The following is a 19,994-nucleotide window of genomic DNA, read 5'->3' on the forward strand; positions in this document are numbered from 1 at the left end:
AAGTCTTTTCAGGTCCCATCCACCTTCTCCCCAAATGAGAGCACGGTTGGAGTTGCTTTCCAACTCTAGCGATGACCTGCAATGCACCAGTGCCCAGGGAGCAAGAAGCAGCCAGACCCTTCTTGGCCCTAGGGCAAGCAGAGACATAGGGGAGAAACAGGAAAGCGATGCTTTCCTGAGCAAACACGAATTGGAGCTGAGCTTGGTTTCCCGAGGAGAGTTTCACTTTCGCAAATGCAGCTACCAGAAGCTAGTTTTGTGCCTTTTATGAGATGGCCCCTAGCTGGTTCCCTCCCTAGCTGGCAGAATGTGGGATGCTCGGGCCCATGCACACAAGGCCTTTTCAGGCCCCATCTGCCTTCTCCCTGAAGTAGAGCACGTTTGGAGTTGGTTTCCAGCTCTAGGGATGACCTGCAAAGCACCAGTGCACAGGGAGTTGGAGGCAGCCCAGACCCTCCTTGTTCCTATGGCAAGCAGAGACCTAGGGGAGAAATCAGAAAGCGGTGCTTTCCTGAACAAACAGGCATTGGGGCTGAGCTTGGTTTCCCGAGGAGAGTTTCACTTTCGCGAATGCAGCTCCCAGAAGCTATTTTGTGCCTTTTCTGAGATGGGAACTAGGTGGGTCCCTCCCTAGCTGGCGAAAGGTGGGCTGGTGGGGCCAGTGCACACAAGGCCTTTTCAGGCCCCATCGGCCTTCTCCCTGAAGTAGAGCACGTTTGGAGTTGTTTTCCAGCTCTACCGATGACCTGCAAAGCACCAGTGCACACGGAACAGGAGGCAGCCCAGACCCTCCATAATCTTACGGTGAGCAATGGGCTAGGGGAGAAACCAGAAAGCGCTGCTTTCCTGAGCAAACTCGCATTGGGGCTGAGCTTGGTTTCCTGAGGAGAGTTTCACTTTCGCGAATGCAGCTCCCAGAAGCTAGTTTTGTGCCTTTTCTGAGATGGGCCCTAGCTGGGTCCCTCCCTAGCTGGCGAAAGGTGGGCTGCTGGGGCCACTGCACGCAAGGCCTTTTCAGTCCCCATCCCCCTTCTCTCTGAAGTAGAGCAGATTTGGAGTTGGTTTCCAGCACTAGCAATGACCTGCAAAGCACCAGTGCACAGGGAGCAGGAGGCCACCCAGACCCTCCTTGTTCCTATGGCAAGCACAGACCTAGGGGAGAAACCAGAAAGCGATGCTTTCCTGATCAAACATGCATTGGGGATGAGCTTGGTTTCCCGAGGAGAGTTTCACTCTCGTGAATGTAGCTCCCAGAAGCTAGTTTTGTGCCTTTTCTGAGATGGGCTCTAGGTGGGTCCCTCCGTAGCTGGCGAAAGGTGGGCTGGTGGGGCCAGTGCACACAAGGCCTTCTCTGGCCCCATCCACGTTCTCCGCAAAGGAGAGCACGTTTGGAGTTGGTTTCCAGCTCCAGTGACCACCAACACAGCACCAGTGCACAGGGAGCAGGAGGCAGCCCAGACCCTCCTTGTTCCTATGGCAACCAGAGACCTAGGGGAGAAACCAGAAAGCACTGCTTTCCTGAGCAAACACGCATTTGGGGCTGAGCTTGGTTTCTCGAGGAGAGTTTCACTTTCGCGAATGCAGCTCCCAGAAGCTAGTTTTGTGCCTTTTCTGAGATGGGCCCTAGCTGGGTCCCTCGATAGCTTGTGGAATATGGGGTTCTGGGGCCACTGCACACAGGGGCTTTTCTGGTCCCATCCGCGTTCTCCAGAAAGGAGAGCACGTTTGGAGTTGCTTTCCAGCTCCAGCGACGACCAACACAGCACCAGTGAACAGGGAGCAGAAGGCAGCCTAGACCCTCCTTGTTCCTACGGCAACCAGAGACCTAGGGGAGAAATCAGAAAGCGCTGCTTTCCTGAGCAAACAGGCATTGGGGCTGAGCTTGGTTTCCCGAGGAGAGTTTCACTTTCGTGAATGCAGCTCCCAGAAGCTATTTTGTGCCTTTTCTGAGATGGGAACTAGGTGGGTCCCTCCCTAGCTGGCGAAAGGTGGGCTGGTGGGGCCAGTGCACACAAGGCCTTTTCAGGCCCCATCGGCCTTCTCCCTGAAGTAGAGCACGTTTGGAGTTGTTTTCCAGCTCTACCGATGACCTGCAAAGCACCAGTGCACACGGAACAGGAGGCAGCCCAGACCCTCCATAATCTTACGGTGAGCAATGGGCTAGGGGAGAAACCAGAAAGCGCTGCTTTCCTGAGCAAACACGCATTGGGGCTGAGCTTGGTTTCCCGAGGAGAGTTTCACTTTCGAGAATGCAGCTCCCAGAAGCTAGTTTTGTGCCTTTTCTGAGATGGGCCCTAGCTGGGTCCCTCCCTAGCTGGCGAAAGGTGGGCTGCTGGGGCCACTGCACGCAAGGCCTTTTCAGGCCCCATCCCCCTTCTCCCGGAAGTAGAGCAGGTTTGGAGTTGGTTTCCAGCACTAGCACTGACCTGCAAAGCACCAGTGCACAGGGAGCAGGAGGCCACCCAGACCTTCCTTGTTCCTATGGCAAGCACAGACCTAGGGGAGAAACCAGAAAGCGCTGCTTTCCTGAGCAAACATGCATTGGGGATGAGCTTTTTTCCCGAGGAGAGTTTCACTCTCGTGAATGTAGCTCCCACAAGCTAGTTTTGTGCCTTTTCTGAGATGGGCTCTAGGTGGGTCCCTCCGTAGCTGGCGAAAGGTGGGCTGGTGGGGCCAGTGCACACAAGGCCTTTTCTGGCCCCATCCACGTTCTCCGCAAAGGAGAGCACGTTTGGATTTGGTTTCCAGCTCCAGCGATCACCAACACAGCACCAGTGCACAGGGAGCAGGAGGCAGCCCAGACCCTCCTTGTTCCTATGGCAACCAGAGACCTAGGGGAGAAACCAGAAAGCACTGCTTTCCTGAGCAAACACGCTTTTGGGGCTGAGCTTGGTTTCCCGAGGAGAGTTTCACTTTGGCGAATGCAGCTCCCAGAAGCTAGTTTTGTGCCTTTTCTGAGATGGGCCCTAGCTGGGTCCCTCGCTAGCTTGTGGAATATGGGGTTCTGGGGCCACTGCACACAAGGGCTTTTCTGGCCCCATCCGCGTTCTCCACAAAGGAGAGCACGTTTGGAGTTGCTTTCCAGCTCCAGCGACCACCAACACAGCACCAGTGAACAGGGTGCAGGAGGCAGCCCAGAACATCCTTGGCCCTAAGGCAAGCATTGACCTAGTGTAGAAACCCGAAAGCGCTGCTTTCCTGAGCAAACAGGCATTGGGGCTGAGCTTGGTTTCCCGAGGAGAGTTTCACTTTCGTGAATGCAGCTCCCAGAAGCTATTTTGTGCCTTTTCTGAGATGGGAACTAGGTGGGTCCCTCCCTAGCTGGCGAAAGGTGGGCTGGTGGGGCCAGTGCACACAAGGCCTTTTCAGGCCCCATCGGCCTTCTCCCTGAAGTAGAGCACGTTTGGAGTTGTTTTCCAGCTCTACCGATGACCTGCAAAGCACCAGTGCACACGGAACAGGAGGCAGCCCAGACCCTCCATAATCTTACGGTGAGCAATGGGCTAGGGGAGAAACCAGAAAGCGCTGCTTTCCTGAGCAAACACGCATTGGGGCTGAGCTTGGTTTCCCGAGGAGAGTTTCACTTTCGCGAATGCAGCTCCCAGAAGCTAGTTTTGTGCCTTTTCTGAGATGGGCCCTAGCTGGGTCCCTCCCTAGCTGGCGAAAGGTGGGCTGCTGGGGCCACTGCACGCAAGGCCTTTTCAGGCCCCATCCCCCTTCTCCCTGAAGTAGAGCAGGTTTGGAGTTGGTTTCCAGCACTAGCACTGACCTGCAAAGCACCAGTGCACAGGGAGCAGGAGGCCACCCAGACCTTCCTTGTTCCTATGGCAAGCACAGACCTAGGGGAGAAACCAGAAAGCGCTGCTTTCCTGAGCAAACATGCATTGGGGATGAGCTTGGTTTCCCGAGGAGAGTTTCACTCTCGTGAATGTAGCTCCCAGAAGCTAGTTTTGTGCCTTTTCTGAGATGGGCTCTAGGTGGGTCCCTCCGTAGCTGGCGAAAGGTGGGCTGGTGGGGCCAGTGCACACAAGGCCTTTTCTGGCCCCATCCACGTTCTCCGCAAAGGAGAGCACGTTTGGAGTTGGTTTCCAGCTCCAGCGATCACCAACACAGCACCAGTGCACAGGGAGCAGGAGGCAGCCCAGACCCTCCTTGTTCCTATGGCAACCAGAGACCTAGGGGAGAAACCAGAAAGCACTGCTTTCCTGAGCAAACACGCTTTTGGGGCTGAGCTTGGTTTCCCGAGGAGAGTTTCACTTTGGCGAATGCAGCTCCCAGAAGCTAGTTTTGTGCCTTTTCTGAGATGGGCCCTAGCTAGGTCCCTCGCTAGCTTGTGGAATATGGGGTTCTGGGGCCACTGCACACAAGGGCTTTTCTGGCCCCATCCGCGTTCTCCACAAAGGAGAGCACGTTTGGAGTTGCTTTCCAGCTCCAGCGACCACCAACACAGCACCAGTGAACAGGGAGCAGGAGGCAGCCCAGAACATCCTTGGCCCTAAGGCAAGCATTGACCTAGTGTAGAAACCCGAAAGCGCGGCTTTCCTGAGCACGCACGCATAGGGGCTGAGCTTGGTTTCCCGAGGAGAGTTTCACTTCCACGAATGCAGCTGCCAGAAGCTAGTTTTGTGCCTTTTCTGAGATGGGCCTTAGCTGGGTCCCTCCCTAACTAGTGAAAGTTGGGGTGCTGGGGCAGGGCTCACAAGGACTTTTCAGGCCCCATCCGCCTTCTCCTAAAAGGAGAGCACGTTTGGAGTAGGTTTCCAGGTCCAGCGACCACGAGCAAAGCACCAGTGTACAGGGAGCAGGAGGAAGCCCAGACCCTCCTTGTTCCTGTGGCAAGCACAGACCTATGGAGAAACCAGAAAGCGCTGCATTCCTGAGCAAACACGCATTGCGGCTGAGCTTGGTTTCCTGAGGAGAGTTTCACTTTCGCGAATGCAGCTGCCAGAAGCTAGTTTTGTGCCTTTTCTGAGATGGGACCTAGCTGGTTCCCTCCCTACCTGGCAAAGGGTTGGTTGCTGTGGCCAGTGCACACAAGTCTTTTCAGGTCCCATCCACCTTCTCCCCAAATGAGAGCACGGTTGGAGTTGCTTTCCAACTCTAGCGATGACCTGCAAAGCACCAGTGCCCAGGGAGCAAGAAGCAGCCAGACCCTTCTTGGCCCTAGGGCAAGCAGAGACATAGGGGAGAAACCGGAAAGCGATGCTTTCCTGAGCAAACACGAATTGGAGCTGAGCTTGGTTTCCCGAGGAGAGTTTCACTTTCGCAAATGCAGCTACCAGAAGCTAGTTTTGTGCCTTTTATGAGATGGCCCCTAGCTGGTTCCCTCCCTAGCTGGCAGAATGTGGGATGCTCGGGCCCATGCACACAAGGCCTTTTCAGGCCCCATCTGCCTTCTCCCTGAAGTAGAGCACGTTTGGAGTTGGTTTCCAGCTCTAGGGATGACCTGCAAAGCACCAGTGCACAGGGAGTTGGAGGCAGCCCAGACCCTCCTTGTTCCTATGGCAAGCAGAGACCTAGGGGAGAAATCAGAAAGCGGTGCTTTCCTGAACAAACAGGCATTGGGGCTGAGCTTGGTTTCCCGAGGAGAGTTTCACTTTGGCGAATGCAGCTCCCAGAAGCTATTTTGTGCCTTTTCTGAGATGGGAACTAGGTGGGTCCCTCCCTAGCTGGCGAAAGGTGGGCTGGTGGGGCCAGTGCACACAAGGCCTTTTCAGGCCCCATCGGCCTTCTCCCTGAAGTAGAGCACGTTTGGAGTTGTTTTCCAGCTCTACCGATGACCTGCAAAGCACCAGTGCACACGGAACAGGAGGCAGCCCAGACCCTCCATAATCTTACGGTGAGCAATGGGCTAGGGGAGAAACCAGAAAGCGCTGCTTTCCTGAGCAAACACGCATTGGGGCTGAGCTTGGTTTCCCGAGGAGAGTTTCACTTTCGCGAATGCAGCTCCCAGAAGCTAGTTTTGTGCCTTTTCTGAGATGGGCCCTAGCTGGGTCCCTCCCTAGCTGGCGAAAGGTGGGCTGCTGGGGCCACTGCACGCAAGGCCTTTTCAGGCCCCATCCCCCTTCTCCCTGAAGTAGAGCAGGTTTGGAGTTGGTTTCCAGCACTAGCACTGACCTGCAAAGCACCAGTGCACAGGGAGCAGGAGGCCACCCAGACCTTCCTTGTTCCTATGGCAAGCACAGACCTAGGGGAGAAACCAGAAAGCGCTGCTTTCCTGAGCAAACATGCATTGGGGATGAGCTTGGTTTCCCGAGGAGAGTTTCACTCTCGTGAATGTAGCTCCCACAAGCTAGTTTTGTGCCTTTTCTGAGATGGGCTCTAGGTGGGTCCCTCCGTAGCTGGCGAAAGGTGGGCTGGTGGGGCCAGTGCACACAAGGCCTTTTCTGGCCCCATCCACGTTCTCCGCAAAGGAGAGCACGTTTGGAGTTGGTTTCCAGCTCCAGCGATCACCAACACAGCACCAGTGCCCAGGGAGCAGGAGGCAGCCCAGACCCTCCTTGTTCCTATGGCAACCAGAGACCTAGGGGAGAAACCAGAAAGCACTGCTTTCCTGAGCAAACACGCTTTTGGGGCTGAGCTTGGTTTCCCGAGGAGAGTTTCACTTTGGCGAATGCAGCTCCCAGAAGCTAGTTTTGTGCCTTTTCTGAGATGGGCCCTAGCTAGGTCCCTCGCTAGCTTGTGGAATATGGGGTTCTGGGGCCACTGCACACAAGGGCTTTTCTGGCCCCATCCGCGTTCTCCACAAAGGAGAGCACGTTTGGAGTTGCTTTCCAGCTCCAGCGACCACCAACACAGCACCAGTGAACAGGGAGCAGGAGGCAGCCCAGAACATCCTTGGCCCTAAGGCAAGCATTGACCTAGTGTAGAAACCCGAAAGCGCGGCTTTCCTGAGCACGCACGCATAGGGGCTGAGCTTGGTTTCCCGAGGAGAGTTTCACTTCCACGAATGCAGCTGCCAGAAGCTAGTTTTGTGCCTTTTCTGAGATGGGCCTTAGCTGGGTCCCTCCCTAACTAGTGAAAGTTGGGGTGCTGGGGCAGGGCTCACAAGGACTTTTCAGGCCCCATCCGCCTTCTCCTAAAAGGAGAGCACGTTTGGAGTAGGTTTCCAGGTCCAGCGACCACGAGCAAAGCACCAGTGTACAGGGAGCAGGAGGAAGCCCAGACCCTCCTTGTTCCTGTGGCAAGCACAGACCTATGGAGAAACCAGAAAGCGCTGCATTCCTGAGCAAACACGCATTGCGGCTGAGCTTGGTTTCCTGAGGAGAGTTTCACTTTCGCGAATGCAGCTGCCAGAAGCTAGTTTTGTGCCTTTTCTGAGATGGGACCTAGCTGGTTCCCTCCCTACCTGGCAAAGGGTTGGTTGCTGTGGCCAGTGCACACAAGTCTTTTCAGGTCCCATCCACCTTCTCCCCAAATGAGAGCACGGTTGGAGTTGCTTTCCAACTCTAGCGATGACCTGCAAAGCACCAGTGCCCAGGGAGCAAGAAGCAGCCAGACCCTTCTTGGCCCTAGGGCAAGCAGAGACATAGGGGAGAAACCGGAAAGCGATGCTTTCCTGAGCAAACACGAATTGGAGCTGAGCTTGGTTTCCCGAGGAGAGTTTCACTTTCGCAAATGCAGCTACCAGAAGCTAGTTTTGTGCCTTTTATGAGATGGCCCCTAGCTGGTTCCCTCCCTAGCTGGCAGAATGTGGGATGCTCGGGCCCATGCACACAAGGCCTTTTCAGGCCCCATCTGCCTTCTCCCTGAAGTAGAGCACGTTTGGAGTTGGTTTCCAGCTCTAGGGATGACCTGCAAAGCACCAGTGCACAGGGAGTTGGAGGCAGCCCAGACCCTCCTTGTTCCTATGGCAAGCAGAGACCTAGGGGAGAAATCAGAAAGCGGTGCTTTCCTGAACAAACAGGCATTGGGGCTGAGCTTGGTTTCCCGAGGAGAGTTTCACTTTGGCGAATGCAGCTCCCAGAAGCTATTTTGTGCCTTTTCTGAGATGGGAACTAGGTGGGTCCCTCCCTAGCTGGCGAAAGGTGGGCTGGTGGGGCCAGTGCACACAAGGCCTTTTCAGGCCCCATCGGCCTTCTCCCTGAAGTAGAGCACGTTTGGAGTTGTTTTCCAGCTCTACCGATGACCTGCAAAGCACCAGTGCACACGGAACAGGAGGCAGCCCAGACCCTCCATAATCTTACGGTGAGCAATGGGCTAGGGGAGAAACCAGAAAGCGCTGCTTTCCTGAGCAAACACGCATTGGGGCTGAGCTTGGTTTCCCGAGGAGAGTTTCACTTTCGCGAATGCAGCTCCCAGAAGCTAGTTTTGTGCCTTTTCTGAGATGGGCCCTAGCTGGGTCCCTCCCTAGCTGGCGAAAGGTGGGCTGCTGGGGCCACTGCACGCAAGGCCTTTTCAGGCCCCATCCCCCTTCTCCCTGAAGTAGAGCAGGTTTGGAGTTGGTTTTCAGCACTAGCACTGACCTGCAAAGCACCAGTGCACAGGGAGCAGGAGGCCACCCAGACCTTCCTTGTTCCTATGGCAAGCACAGACCTAGGGGAGAAACCAGAAAGCGCTGCTTTCCTGAGCAAACATGCATTGGGGATGAGCTTGGTTTCCCGAGGAGAGTTTCACTCTCGTGAATGTAGCTCCCACAAGCTAGTTTTGTGCCTTTTCTGAGATGGGCTCTAGGTGGGTCCCTCCGTAGCTGGCGAAAGGTGGGCTGGTGGGGCCAGTGCACACAAGGCCTTTTCTGGCCCCATCCACGTTCTCCGCAAAGGAGAGCACGTTTGGAGTTGGTTTCCAGCTCCAGCGATCACCAACACAGCACCAGTGCCCAGGGAGCAGGAGGCAGCCCATACCCTCCTTGTTCCTATGGCAACCAGAGACCTAGGGGAGAAACCAGAAAGCACTGCTTTCCTGAGCAAACACGCTTTTGGGGCTGAGCTTGGTTTCCCGAGGAGAGTTTCACTTTGGCGAATGCAGCTCCCAGAAGCTAGTTTTGTGCCTTTTCTGAGATGGGCCCTAGCTAGGTCCCTCGCTAGCTTGTGGAATATGGGGTTCTGGGGCCACTGCACACAAGGGCTTTTCTGGCCCCATCCGCGTTCTCCACAAAGGAGAGCACGTTTGGAGTTGCTTTCCAGCTCCAGCGACCACCAACACAGCACCAGTGAACAGGGTGCAGGAGGCAGCCCAGAACATCCTTGGCCCTAAGGCAAGCATTGACCTAGTGTAGAAACCCGAAAGCGCGGCTTTCCTGAGCACGCACGCATAGGGGCTGAGCTTGGTTTCCCGAGGAGAGTTTCACTTCCACGAATGCAGCTGCCAGAAGCTAGTTTTGTGCCTTTTCTGAGATGGGCCTTAGCTGGGTCCCTCCCTAACTAGTGAAAGTTGGGGTGCTGGGGCAGGGCTCACAAGGACTTTTCAGGCCCCATCCGCCTTCTCCTAAAAGGAGAGCACGTTTGGAGTAGGTTTCCAGGTCCAGCGACCACGAGCAAAGCACCAGTGTACAGGGAGCAGGAGGAAGCCCAGACCCTCCTTGTTCCTGTGGCAAGCACAGACCTATGGAGAAACCAGAAAGCGCTGCATTCCTGAGCAAACACGCATTGCGGCTGAGCTTGGTTTCCTGAGGAGAGTTTCACTTTCGCGAATGCAGCTGCCAGAAGCTAGTTTTGTGCCTTTTCTGAGATGGGACCTAGCTGGTTCCCTCCCTACCTGGCAAAGGGTTGGTTGCTGTGGCCAGTGCACACAAGTCTTTTCAGGTCCCATCCACCTTCTCCCCAAATGAGAGCACGGTTGGAGTTGCTTTCCAACTCTAGCGATGACCTGCAAAGCACCAGTGCCCAGGGAGCAAGAAGCAGCCAGACCCTTCTTGGCCCTAGGGCAAGCAGAGACATAGGGGAGAAACCGGAAAGCGATGCTTTCCTGAGCAAACACGAATTGGAGCTGAGCTTGGTTTCCCGAGGAGAGTTTCACTTTCGCAAATGCAGCTACCAGAAGCTAGTTTTGTGCCTTTTATGAGATGGCCCCTAGCTGGTTCCCTCCCTAGCTGGCAGAATGTGGGATGCTCGGGCCCATGCACACAAGGCCTTTTCAGGCCCCATCTGCCTTCTCCCTGAAGTAGAGCACGTTTGGAGTTGGTTTCCAACTCTAGGGATGACCTGCAAAGCACCAGTGCACAGGGAGTTGGAGGCAGCCCAGACCCTCCTTGTTCCTATGGCAAGCAGAGACCTAGGGGAGAAACCAGAAAGCGCTGCTTTCCTGAGCAAACACGCATTGGGGCTGAGCTTGGTTTCCCGAGGAGAGTTTCACTTTCGCGAATGCAGCTCCCAGAAGCTAGTTTTGTGCCTTTTCTGAGATGGGCCCTAGCTGGGTCCCTCCCTAGCTGGCGAAAGGTGGGCTGCTGGGGCCACTGCACGCAAGGCCTTTTCAGGCCCCATCCCCCTTCTCCCTGAAGTAGAGCAGGTTTGGAGTTGGTTTCCAGCACTAGCACTGACCTGCAAAGCACCAGTGCACAGGGAGCAGGAGGCCACCCAGACTTTCCTTGTTCCTATGGCAAGCACAGACCTAGGGGAGAAACCAGAAAGCGCTGCTTTCCTGAGCAAACATGCATTGGGGATGAGCTTGGTTTCCCGAGGAGAGTTTCACTCTCGTGAATGTAGCTCCCACAAGCTAGTTTTGTGCCTTTTCTGAGATGGGCTCTAGGTGGGTCCCTCCGTAGCTGGCGAAAGGTGGGCTGGTGGGGCCAGTGCACACAAGGCCTTTTCTGGCCCCATCCACGTTCTCCGCAAAGGAGAGCACGTTTGGAGTTGGTTTCCAGCTCCAGCGATCACCAACACAGCACCAGTGCCCAGGGAGCAGGAGGCAGCCCAGACCCTCCTTGTTCCTATGGCAACCAGAGACCTAGGGGAGAAACCAGAAAGCACTGCTTTCCTGAGCAAACACGCTTTTGGGGCTGAGCTTGGTTTCCCGAGGAGAGTTTCACTTTGGCGAATGCAGCTCCCAGAAGCTAGTTTTGTGCCTTTTCTGAGATGGGCCCTAGCTAGGTCCCTCGCTAGCTTGTGGAATATGGGGTTCTGGGGCCACTGCACACAAGGGCTTTTCTGGCCCCATCCGCGTTCTCCACAAAGGAGAGCACGTTTGGAGTTGCTTTCCAGCTCCAGCGACCACCAACACAGCACCAGTGAACAGGGAGCAGGAGGCAGCCCAGAACATCCTTGGCCCTAAGGCAAGCATTGACCTAGTGTAGAAACCCGAAAGCGCGGCTTTCCTGAGCACGCACGCATAGGGGCTGAGCTTGGTTTCCCGAGGAGAGTTTCACTTCCACGAATGCAGCTGCCAGAAGCTAGTTTTGTGCCTTTTCTGAGATGGGCCTTAGCTGGGTCCCTCCCTAACTAGTGAAAGTTGGGGTGCTGGGGCAGGGCTCACAAGGACTTTTCAGGCCCCATCCGCCTTCTCCTAAAAGGAGAGCACGTTTGGAGTAGGTTTCCAGGTCCAGCGACCACGAGCAAAGCACCAGTGTACAGGGAGCAGGAGGAAGCCCAGACCCTCCTTGTTCCTGTGGCAAGCACAGACCTATGGAGAAACCAGAAAGCGCTGCATTCCTGAGCAAACACGCATTGCGGCTGAGCTTGGTTTCCTGAGGAGAGTTTCACTTTCGCGAATGCAGCTGCCAGAAGCTAGTTTTGTGCCTTTTCTGAGATGGGACCTAGCTGGTTCCCTCCCTACCTGGCAAAGGGTTGGTTGCTGTGGCCAGTGCACACAAGTCTTTTCAGGTCCCATCCACCTTCTCCCCAAATGAGAGCACGGTTGGAGTTGCTTTCCAACTCTAGCGATGACCTGCAAAGCACCAGTGCCCAGGGAGCAAGAAGCAGCCAGACCCTTCTTGGCCCTAGGGCAAGCAGAGACATAGGGGAGAAACCGGAAAGCGATGCTTTCCTGAGCAAACACGAATTGGAGCTGAGCTTGGTTTCCCGAGGAGAGTTTCACTTTCGCAAATGCAGCTACCAGAAGCTAGTTTTGTGCCTTTTATGAGATGGCCCCTAGCTGGTTCCCTCCCTAGCTGGCAGAATGTGGGATGCTCGGGCCCATGCACACAAGGCCTTTTCAGGCCCCATCTGCCTTCTCCCTGAAGTAGAGCACGTTTGGAGTTGGTTTCCAGCTCTAGGGATGACCTGCAAAGCACCAGTGCACAGGGAGTTGGAGGCAGCCCAGACCCTCCTTGTTCCTATGGCAAGCAGAGACCTAGGGGAGAAATCAGAAAGCGGTGCTTTCCTGAACAAACAGGCATTGGGGCTGAGCTTGGTTTCCCGAGGAGAGTTTCACTTTCGCGAATGCAGCTCCCAGAAGCTATTTTGTGCCTTTTCTGAGATGGGAACTAGGTGGGTCCCTCCCTAGCTGGCGAAAGGTGGGCTGGTGGGGCCAGTGCACACAAGGCCTTTTCAGGCCCCATCGGCCTTCTCCCTGAAGTAGAGCACGTTTGGAGTTGTTTTCCAGCTCTACCGATGACCTGCAAAGCACCAGTGCACACGGAACAGGAGGCAGCCCAGACCCTCCATAATCTTACGGTGAGCAATGGGCTAGGGGAGAAACCAGAAAGCGCTGCTTTCCTGAGCAAACACGCATTGGGGCTGAGCTTGGTTTCCCGAGGAGAGTTTCACTTTCGCGAATGCAGCGCCCAGAAGCTAGTTTTGTGCCTTTTCTGAGATGGGCCCTAGCTGGGTCCCTCCCTAGCTGGCGAAAGGTGGGCTGCTGGGGCCACTGCACGCAAGGCCTTTTCAGGCCCCATCCCCCTTCTCCCTGAAGTAGAGCAGGTTTGGAGTTGGTTTTCAGCACTAGCACTGACCTGCAAAGCACCAGTGCACAGGGAGCAGGAGGCCACCCAGACCTTCCTTGTTCCTATGGCAAGCACAGACCTAGGGGAGAAACCAGAAAGCGCTGCTTTCCTGAGCAAACATGCATTGGGGATGAGCTTGGTTTCCCGAGGAGAGTTTCACTCTCGTGAATGTAGCTCCCACAAGCTAGTTTTGTGCCTTTTCTGAGATGGGCTCTAGGTGGGTCCCTCCGTAGCTGGCGAAAGGTGGGCTGGTGGGGCCAGTGCACACAAGGCCTTTTCTGGCCCCATCCACGTTCTCCGCAAAGGAGAGCACGTTTGGAGTTGGTTTCCAGCTCCAGCGATCACCAACACAGCACCAGTGCCCAGGGAGCAGGAGGCAGCCCAGACCCTCCTTGTTCCTATGGCAACCAGAGACCTAGGGGAGAAACCAGAAAGCACTGCTTTCCTGAGCAAACACGCTTTTGGGGCTGAGCTTGGTTTCCCGAGGAGAGTTTCACTTTCGCGAATGCAGCTCCCAGAAGCTAGTTTTGTGCCTTTTCTGAGATGGGCCCTAGCTGGGTCCCTCGATAGCTTGTGGAATATGGGGTTCTGGGGCCACTGCACACAAGGGCTTTTCTGGCCCCATCCGCGTTCTCCACAAAGGAGAGCACGTTTGGAGTTGCTTTCCAGCTCCAGCGACCACCAACACAGCACCAGTGAACAGGGTGCAGGAGGCAGCCCAGAACATCCTTGGCCCTAAGGCAAGCATTGACCTAGTGTAGAAACCCGAAAGCGCGGCTTTCCTGAGCACGCACGCATAGGGGCTGAGCTTGGTTTCCCGAGGAGAGTTTTACTTCCACGAATGCAGCTGCCAGAAGCTAGTTTTGTGCCTTTTCTGAGATGGGCCTTAGCTGGGTCCCTCCCTAACTAGTGAAAGTTGGGGTGCTGGGGCCAGTGCTCACAAGGACTTTTCAGGCCCCATCCGCCTTCTCCTAAAAGGAGAGCACGTTTGGAGTAGGTTTCCAGGTCCAGCGACCACGAGCAAAGCACCAGTGTACAGGGAGCAGGAGGAAGCCCAGACCCTCCTTGTTCCTGTGGCAAGCACAGACCTATGGAGAAACCAGAAAGCGCTGCATTCCTGAGCAAACACGCATTGCGGCTGAGCTTGGTTTCCTGAGGAGAGTTTCACTTTCGCGAATGCAGCTGCCAGAAGCTAGTTTTGTGCCTTTTCTGAGATGGGACCTAGCTGGTTCCCTCCCTACCTGGCAAAGGGTTGGTTGCTGTGGCCAGAGCACACAAGTCTTTTCAGGTCCCATCCACCTTCTCCCCAAATGAGAGCACGGTTGGAGTTGCTTTCCAACTCTAGCGATGACCTGCAAAGCACCAGTGCCCAGGGAGCAAGAAGCAGCCAGACCCTTCTTGGCCCTAGGGCAAGCAGAGACATAGGGGAGAAACCGGAAAGCGATGCTTTCCTGAGCAAACACGAATTGGAGCTGAGCTTGGTTTCCCGAGGAGAGTTTCACTTTCGCAAATGCAGCTACCAGAAGCTAGTTTTGTGCCTTTTATGAGATGGCCCCTAGCTGGTTCCCTCCCTAGCTGGCAGAATGTGGGATGCTCGGGCCCATGCACACAAGGCCTTTTCAGGCCCCATCTGCCTTCTCCCTGAAGTAGAGCACGTTTGGAGTTGGTTTCCAGCTCTAGGGATGACCTGCAAAGCACCAGTGCACAGGGAGTTGGAGGCAGCCCAGACCCTCCTTGTTCCTATGGCAAGCAGAGACCTAGGGGAGAAATCAGAAAGCGGTGCTTTCCTGAACAAACAGGCATTGGGGCTGAGCTTGGTTTCCCGAGGAGAGTTTCACTTTGGCGAATGCAGCTCCCAGAAGCTATTTTGTGCCTTTTCTGAGATGGGAACTAGGTGGGTCCCTCCCTAGCTGGCGAAAGGTGGGCTGGTGGGGCCAGTGCACACAAGGCCTTTTCAGGCCCCATCGGCCTTCTCCCTGAAGTAGAGCACGTTTGGAGTTGTTTTCCAGCTCTACCGATGACCTGCAAAGCACCAGTGCACACGGAACAGGAGGCAGCCCAGACCCTCCATAATCTTACGGTGAGCAATGGGCTAGGGGAGAAACCAGAAAGCGCTGCTTTCCTGAGCAAACACGCATTGGGGCTGAGCTTGGTTTCCCGAGGAGAGTTTCACTTTCGCAAATGCAGCTCCCAGAAGCTAGTTTTGTGCCTTTTCTGAGATGGGCCCTAGCTGGGTCCCTCCCTAGCTGGCGAAAGGTGGGCTGCTGGGGCCACTGCACGCAAGGCCTTTTCAGGCCCCATCCCCCTTCTCCCTGAAGTAGAGCAGGTTTGGAGTTGGTTTCCAGCACTAGCACTGACCTGCAAAGCACCAGTGCACAGGGAGCAGGAGGCCACCCAGACCTTCCTTGTTCCTATGGCAAGCACAGACCTAGGGGAGAAACCAGAAAGCGCTGCTTTCCTGAGCAAACATGCATTGGGGATGAGCTTGGTTTCCCGAGGAGAGTTTCACTCTCGTGAATGTAGCTCCCACAAGCTAGTTTTGTGCCTTTTCTGAGATGGGCTCTAGGTGGGTCCCTCCGTAGCTGGCGAAAGGTGGGCTGGTGGGGCCAGTGCACACAAGGCCTTTTCTGGCCCCATCCACGTTCTCCGCAAAGGAGAGCACGTTTGGAGTTGGTTTCCAGCTCCAGCGACCACCAACACAGCACCAGTGCACAGGGAGCAGGAGGCAGCCCAGACCCTCCTTGTTCCTATGGCAACCAGAGACCTAGGGGTGAAACCAGAAAGCACTGCTTTCCTGAGCAAACACGCTTTTGGGGCTGAGCTTGGTTTCTCGAGGAGAGTTTCACTTTCGCGAATGCAGCTCCCAGAAGCTAGTTTTGTGCCTTTTCTGAGATGGGCCCTAGCTGGGTCCCTCGATAGCTTGTGGAATATGGGGTTCTGGGGCCACTGCACACAAGGGCTTTTCTGGCCCCATCCGCGTTCTCCAGAAAGGAGAGCACGTTTGGAGTTGCTTTCCAGCTCCAGCGACCACCAACACAGCACCAGTGAACAGGGAGCAGAAGGCAGCCAAGACCCTCCTTGTTCCTATGGCAACCAGAGACTTAGGGGAGAAATCAGAAAGCGCTGCTTTCCTGAGCAAACACGCATTGGGGCTGAGCTTGGTTTCCTGAGAAGAGTTTCACTCTCGTGAATGCAGCTCCCAAAAGCTAGTTTTGTGTCTTTTCTGAGATGGGGCCTAAGTGGGTCCCTCCCTAGCTGGCGAAATGTGGGTTTCTGGGGCCAGTGCACACAAGGCCTTTTCTGTCCCCATCCGCCTTTTCCCCAAAGGAGAGCACGTTTGGAGTTGCTTTCCAGCTCCAGCGACCACCAGCACAGCAGCAGTGCAGAGGGAGGGGAGGCAACCCAGACCCTCCTTGTTCCTATGGCAAGCAGAGACCTAGGGGAGAAATCAGAAAGCGGTGCTTTCCTGAACAAACAGGCATTGGGGCTGAGCTTGGTTTCCCGAGGAGAGTTTCACTTTCGTGAATGCAGCTCCCAGAAGCTATTTTGTGCCTTTTCTGAGATGGGAACTAGGTGGGTCCCTCCGTAGCTGGCGAAAGGTGGGCTGGTGGGGCCAGTGCACACAAGGCCTTTTCTGGCCGCATCCACGTTCTCCGCAAAGGAGAGCACGTTTGGAGTTGGTTTCCAGCTCCAGCGACCACCAACACAGCACCAGTGCACAGGGAGCAGGAGGCAGCCCAGACCCTCCTTGTTCCTATGGCAACCAGAGACCTAGGGGAGAAACCAGAAAGCACTGCTTTCCTGAGCAAACACGCATTTGGGGCTCAGCTTGGTTTCTCGTGGAGAGTTTCACTTTCGCGAATGCAGCTCCCAGAAGCTAGTTTTGTGCCTTTTCTGAGATGGGCCCTAGCTGAGTCCCTCGATAGCTTGTGGAATATGGGGTTCTGGGGCCACTGCACACAAGGGCTTTTCTGGCCCCATCCGCGTTCTCCAGAAAGGAGAGCACGTTTGGAGTTGCTTTCCAGCTCCAGCGACCACCAACACAGCACCAGTGAACAGGGAGCAGAAGGCAGCCCAGACCCTCCTTGTTCCTATGGCAACCAGAGACCTAGGGGAGAAATAAGAAAGCGCTGCTTTCCTGAGCAAACAGGCATTGGGGCTGAGCTTGGTTTCCCGAGGAGAGTTTCACTTTCGTGAATGCAGCTCCCAGAAGCTATTTTGTGCCTTTTCTGAGATGGGAACTAGGTGGGTCCCTCCCTAGCTGGCGAAAGGTGGGCTGGTGGGGCCAGTGCACACAAGGCCTTTTCAGGCCCCATCGGCCTTCTCCCTGAAGTAGAGCACGTTTGGAGTTGTTTTCCAGCTCTACCGATGACCTGCAAAGCACCAGTGCACACGGAACAGGAGGCAGCCCAGACCCTCCATAATCTTACGGTGAGCAATGGGCTAGGGGAGAAACCAGAAAGCGCTGCTTTCCTGAGCAAACACGCATTGGGGCTGAGCTTGGTTTCCCGAGGAGAGTTTCACTTTCGCGAATGCAGCGCCCAGAAGCTAGTTTTGTGCCTTTTCTGAGATGGGCCCTAGCTGGGTCCCTCCCTAGCTGGCGAAAGGTGGGCTGCTGGGGCCACTGCACGCAAGGCCTTTTCAGGCCCCATCCCCCTTCTCCCGGAAGTAGAGCAGGTTTGGAGTTGGTTTCCAGCACTAGCACTGACCTGCAAAGCACCAGTGCACAGGGAGCAGGAGGCCACCCAGACCTTCCTTGTTCCTATGGCAAGCACAGACCTAGGGGAGAAACCAGAAAGCGCTGCTTTCCTGAGCAAACATGCATTGGGGATGAGCTTGGTTTCCCGAGGAGAGTTTCACTCTCGTGAATGTAGCTCCCACAAGCTAGTTTTGTACCTTTTCTGAGATGGGCTCTAGGTGGGTCCCTCCGTAGCTGGCGAAAGGTGGGCTGGTGGGGCCAGTGCACACAAGGCATTTTCTGGTCCCATCCACGTTCTCCGCAAAGGAGAGCACGTTTGGAGTTGGTTTCCAGCTCCAGCGACCACCAACACAGCACCAGTGCACAGGGAGCAGGAGGCAGCCCAGACCCTCCTTGTTCCTATGGCAACCAGAGACCTAGGGGAGAAACCAGAAAGCACTGCTTTCCTGAGCAAACACGCTTTTGGGGCTGAGCTTGGTTTCTCGAGGAGAGTTTCACTTTCGCGAATGCAGCTCCCAGAAGCTAGTTTTGTGCCTTTTCTGAGATGGGCCCTAGCTGGGTCCCTCGATAGCTTGTGGAATATGGGGTTCTGGGGCCACTGCACACAAGGGCTTTTCTGGCCCCATCCGCGTTCTCCACAAAGGAGAGCACGTTTGGAGTTGCTTTCCAGCTCCAGCGACCACCAACACAGCACCAGTGAACAGGGTGCAGGAGGCAGCCCAGAACATCCTTGGCCCTAAGGCAAGCATTGACCTAGTGTAGAAACCCGAAAGCGCGGCTTTCCTGAGCACGCACGCATAGGGGCTGAGCTTGGTTTCCCGAGGAGAGTTTTACTTCCACGAATGCAGCTGCCAGAAGCTAGTTTTGTGCCTTTTCTGAGATGGGCCTTAGCTGGGTCCCTCCCTAACTAGTGAAAGTTGGGGTGCTGGGGCCAGTGCTCACAAGGACTTTTCAGGCCCCATCCGCCTTCTCCTAAAAGGAGAGCACGTTTGGAGTAGGTTTCCAGGTCCAGCGACCACGAGCAAAGCACCAGTGTACAGGGAGCAGGAGGAAGCCCAGACCCTCCTTGTTCCTGTGGCAAGCACAGACCTATGGAGAAACCAGAAAGCGCTGCATTCCTGAGCAAACACGCATTGCGGCTGAGCTTGGTTTCCTGAGGAGAGTTTCACTTTCGCGAATGCAGCTGCCAGAAGCTAGTTTTGTGCCTTTTCTGAGATGGGACCTAGCTGGTTCCCTCCCTACCTGGCAAAGGGTTGGTTGCTGTGGCCAGAGCACACAAGTCTTTTCAGGTCCCATCCACCTTCTCCCCAAATGAGAGCACGGTTGGAGTTGCTTTCCAACTCTAGCGATGACCTGCAAAGCACCAGTGCCCAGGGAGCAAGAAGCAGCCAGACCCTTCTTGGCCCTAGGGCAAGCAGAGACATAGGGGAGAAACCGGAAAGCGATGCTTTCCTGAGCAAACACGAATTGGAGCTGAGCTTGGTTTCCCGAGGAGAGTTTCACTTTCGCAAATGCAGCTACCAGAAGCTAGTTTTGTGCCTTTTATGAGATGGCCCCTAGCTGGTTCCTCCCTAGCTGGCAGAATGTGGGATGCTCGGGCCCATGCACACAAGGCCTTTTCAGGCCCCATCTGCCTTCTCCCTGAAGTAGAGCACGTTTGGAGTTGGTTTCCATCTCTAGGGATGACCTGCAAAGCACCAGTGCACAGGGAGTTGGAGGCAGCCCAGACCCTCCTTGTTCCTATGGCAAGCAGAGACCTAGGGGAGAAACCAGAAAGCGCTGCTTTCCTGAGCAAACACGCATTGGGGCTGAGCTTGGTGTCCCGAGGAGAGTTTCACTTTTGCAAATGCAGCTCCCAGAAGCTAGTTTTGTGCCTTTTCTGAGATGGGCCCTAGCTGGGTCCCTCCATAGCTGGCGAAAGGAAGGGTGGTGGTGCCACGGCACACAAGTCCTTTTCAGGCCCCATCCGCCTTCTCCCCAAAGGAGAGCACGTTTGAAGTAGGTTTACAGCTCCAGCGACCACCAGCAAAGCACAAGTGCCCAGGGAGCTTGAGGCAGCGCAGAACCTCCAGGTTCCTATGGTGAGCAATGGGAAAGGGGAGAAACCAGAAAGCGCTGCTTTCCTGAGCAAACAGGCATTGGGGCTGAGCTTGGCTTCCCGAGGAGAGTTTCACTTTCGCGAATGCCGGACCCAGAAGCTAGTTTTGTGCCTTTTCTGAGATGGGCCCTAGCTGGGTTCCTCCCTAGCTGGCAAAGTGTGGGGTGTTGGGGCCACTGCACACAAGGCCTTTTCCGGCCCCATCGGCCTTCTCCCTGAGGTAGAGCACGTTTGGAGTTGGTTTCCAGCTCTAGTGATGACCAGGAAAGCACCAGTGCACACGGAGCAGGAGGCAGCCCAGACCCTCCTTGTTCCTATTGCGAGCAATCGGCTAGGGGAGAAACCAGAAAGCGCTGCTTTCTTGAGCAATCACGCGTTGG

Source organism: Sus scrofa, chromosome 1 (genome assembly GCF_054392235.1).
Source record: "Sus scrofa isolate SSC_HxYL_T2T_F1_AM1 chromosome 1, Sscrofa_HxYL_maternal_Yorkshire_Landrace_v2.0, whole genome shotgun sequence".
NCBI lineage: Eukaryota > Metazoa > Chordata > Mammalia > Artiodactyla > Suidae > Sus > Sus scrofa.